Here is a 4,248-nt window from a genome sequence, read left to right as displayed (position 1 = left end):
GGAGATCAGTCCTGGGATTTCTTTGGAAGGAATGATGCTAAAGCTGAAACTCCAGTACTTTGGCCACCTCATGCAAAGAGTTGACTCATTGGAAAAGACTCTAATGCTGGGAGAGATTGGGGGCAGGAGGAGAAGGGGACGACAGAGGATGAGATGGCTGGATGGCATCACTGACTCGATGGACATGAGTCTCAGTGAACTCCGGGAGTTGGTGATGGACAGGGAGGCCTGATGTGTTGCGATTCATGGGGTCCCAAAGAGTCGGACATGACTGAGCGACTGAACTGAACTTAACTGAAGGACCCACACTGAAAACAAAACTATGTCCTCTTCTGTTGCTGATTTGAATATAATTAGTAAGTATGAACATAGAGAGATGGACGTCAAAATGCAAGTTTAGTTGTTTTGGACCTAACAAAAGAACATAATTTTTCACAGCTATATAGGGGAACAAGATGGCTGCTCAAGCAAAATACAAAATATATAAATATGCTATCTGAATGAATGTGAAAAAAATAGTACTTGGAATAAAATTTAAAATAACTATTGCAGTATTTTGAACCTGTCTGTCCTGATACTGTCCATAATTTTAAAAGTCATACCATTTTTTTTTTTAAACAGAGATACACTATAACAAAATTTCAAAGTTACCTTACAAGTTAACCTCAGGTGTCATTGCAGTTTTCAACTAAATTTTAAAATTGTACATTTAGTTCTTATAATCTACTTTTTGATTACTCCCTAATCCTTTTTGTACATTGCATTGTTTATTTGGCCTTGTATTTTCTTTTAATGTTGCTTATTTCTACAAAAAAAACTTAAAATAGGATACCATCTTAAGAGAAATAATAAAAGAATCATGAAAACTGTTGCAATTGATAGCTAGAAATATTGGGTTGACCAAAAAGTCGTTCGGGTTTTTCTGTAACATTTTATGGAAAACCTGGAATGTACATTTTGGCCAACCCAATTTAATAACATGCAATATGAAAGTGTAGAAGCTATACTTACAATCATCACAGGGTGGCATACTAGCATCATGCATGGCATGATACTACATCCAGACGCTTAGTCACAATACAATGAAAACCAACTCAAATTATTGTAGGTTGCTCCCTGCAGGAAAGTTGTCCAGAGAAGCCAGGTGTTAAACATTATGCTTATTTGTATGCATGCATGCTCAGTCATGTCTGACTCTTTGTGACCCTATGGACTGTAGCCCTTCAGGCTATTTTTCAGGCAAGAATACTGGAGTAGGTTGCCATTTCCTTCTATGTTAAATGTACATGTATAATGCCTTATAGCACTTTAAAGACATGATTTCAAGGAGAGAAATGAGCTAACAAAAGAGCATAATTAAGGAGACTGTGGTTATACCTTTGATTAAATTCCTTATAGAATACAGAGGCAGCAGTGAAAAGGCTCTCATTTCCTCTTACAGAGGTGAAGAAGCATATATGTGTCCTGCATTTACTGCACAATCTGTTGAGGTAGACCAACAAAATGACAGTCAAGACACAAGTCAAACCAAATTTAGATGTCATTTTGACAATCAGCACCTATGCAACAATCTAATCTTTTCATATATTGTTCTGAAGATCCTTGCACAAAAGATAATGCCTGTAAAGGTGTTATGAAATGCTGTGGTACCTCTAGGTGTGGCCTGAGGTACATACATCCTCTTACACTGATCTGTCATTTTAGATCCATCTCCACAGTCTACGATGTAAGTATCAGGTAACATCACCCCCTCATTTAAGATTCTCTCATGTTAAAACACCTTCTTTGCCTTTTGCCCTATATTCTTCTGTAGCCCACCAGACTCCTCTGTCCATGGACTTCTCCAGGCAAGAATACTGGAATGGGTGGCCATTTCCTTCTCCAGGGGATCTAACTGACCCAGGAGTCGAACCCAGGTCTTCTGCATTGCAGGCAGATTCTTTACCATCTGAGCTACAAGGAAGTCCCTATATTCTTCTAATACACAGGATTCCCAGGTGGCTCAGATGGTAAAGAATCTTCCTGCAATGCAGGAGACCCAGGTTCAATCCCTGGGTCAGGAAGATCTCTTGGAGGAGGAAATGGCAACCCACTCCAGTATTCTTGCCTGGAGAATCCCATGGACAGAGGAGCCTGGCGGGCCCCAGTCCATGGGCTCGCAAAGAGTTGGACCCAACCGAAGCAACTTAACACACATACTTCTAATACAGACTCATATTTTATATCCAATTGCTATAGGAATTTATAGTTAGAATGGTCCAGAATTTAGATTGCTTTCTTCATGATATATAAAAGGGCATGCTTTCTCAGAAGAACAGTCTAGGTATATACTCCGTCTGATTTTACCTGTCCATCTATTCAATTAACTAACACTTATTGAAATGCCCACAGTATGCCAGGCACTGAGAATACAGTGATGGTCAGGACAGATGCAACCACTCATGCAGTTGATAATTTCAGAGATGTTCTTTATCTTTCACTAAGTAACCAGGATTTTTCCTCCCCCTTATGTTTCCCTACTTCTCCCGCTTGATCCTTGGAAGGAAAGCTATGACAAACTTAGACTGTATATTCAAAAGCAGAAACATCACTTTGCCAACAAAGGTCTGTATAGTCTAAGTGATGTTTTTTCCAGTAGTCATGTACAGATGTGAGAATTAGACCTTAAAGAAGACTGAGTGATTTCAAATTGATGCTTTCAAATTGTGGTGCTAGAGAACTCTTGAGAGTCCTTTGGACTGTAAACACATCAAATCAGTCAATACTAAAGGAAATCAACTCTGAATATTCTTTGCAAGGACTGACGCTGAAGCTGAAACTCCAGTACTTTGGCCACCTGATTCGAAGAGCCAACTCATTGGAAAAGACTCTGATGCTGGGACAGATTGAAGGCAAAAAGAGAAGAGGGTGACAGAGGATGAGATGGTTAGTAGTATCACTGACTCAAGGGACATGAATTTGAGTAAAGTCCGGGAGATTGTGAAGAATAGGAAACCTGGTGTGCTATAGTCCATGGGGTTGGAAAGTGTCGGTCATGACTTATCGACTGAAAAACATCAACAACCTCTCCCCTTCCTTTTCTAAGGCAGCATAAATCCAACCCCATCTGAGAGTTCAGTTCAGTTCAGTCACTCAGTAGTGTCTGACTCTTTGCAACCCATGAATCGCAGCACGCCAGGCCTCCCTGTCCATCACCAACTCCCGGAGTTCACTCAGACTCACGTCCATTGAGTCAGTGATGCCATCCAGCCATCTCATCCTCTGTTGTCCCCTTCTCCTCCCGTCCCCAATCCCTCCCAGCATCAGAGACTTTTCCAATGAGTCAGCTCTTCGCATGAGGTGGCCAAAGTACTGGAGTTTTAGCTTTAGCATCATTCCTTCCAAAGAAATCCCAGGGCTGATCTCCTTTAGAATGGACTGGTTGGATCTCCTTGCAGTCCAAGGGACTCTCAAGAGTCTTCTCCAGCACCACAGTTAAAAAGCATCAATTCTTTGGCGCTCAGCTTTCTTCATAGTCCAACTCTCACATCCATACATGACCATTGGAAAAACCACAGCTTTGACTAGACGGACCTTTGTTGGCAAAGTAATGTCTCTGCTTTTGAATATGTTATCTAGGTTGATCATAACTTTCCTTCTAAGGAGTAAGCGTCTTTTAATTTCATGGCTGCAATCACCATCCAGAGGTCAGTTTTCAACTCTTGGTTGAATTATTTCCTTCTCTGCTTCAACCCCTGCTCACTGCCCACACCCTCCCCCCAACCACCGCCCTGCCCCCATATTGGATGGAGAAATGGGTTCAGAAGGAAGTAACACAGAGCTTTTTAAAATGACTCATTTCTACCAAAATATTGCCCTCTCAGGCAATATCCATGTGTCAGTAAAAGCTCAACATTATCTATAGTTGAGCCATATATTCAAATTACGTTATGCTATGCTAGTTCACCTCAATGGTATCTGACTCTTTTGTGATCCCATGGACTGTAGCCTGCCAGGCTCCTCTGTCCATGGGATTTCCCAGGCAAGAATACTGGAGTGGGTAGCCATTTCCTTCTCCAGAGGACCTTCCAGACCCAGGGATCAAACCAGTGTCTCTTACATCTCCTGCATTGGCAGGTGGGTTCTTTACTCTCAGCGCCACCTGGGAAGTCCAAGGTTTTGATTATTGTTGAGTTCTAAGAGTACTGGGAGTAACTAGGTTGCAAACATATGGCATCTGTTGTCCAGAATGGGGTTTCTTGGAGGCGA

Source organism: Bos grunniens, chromosome 5 (genome assembly GCF_055505025.1).
Source record: "Bos grunniens cultivar Pamir isolate PY7600 chromosome 5, Bosgru_T2T1.0, whole genome shotgun sequence".
NCBI lineage: Eukaryota > Metazoa > Chordata > Mammalia > Artiodactyla > Bovidae > Bos > Bos grunniens.
The sequence above is the reverse complement of the archived record's forward strand: the minus strand, read 5'-3'. Positions refer to the sequence as shown.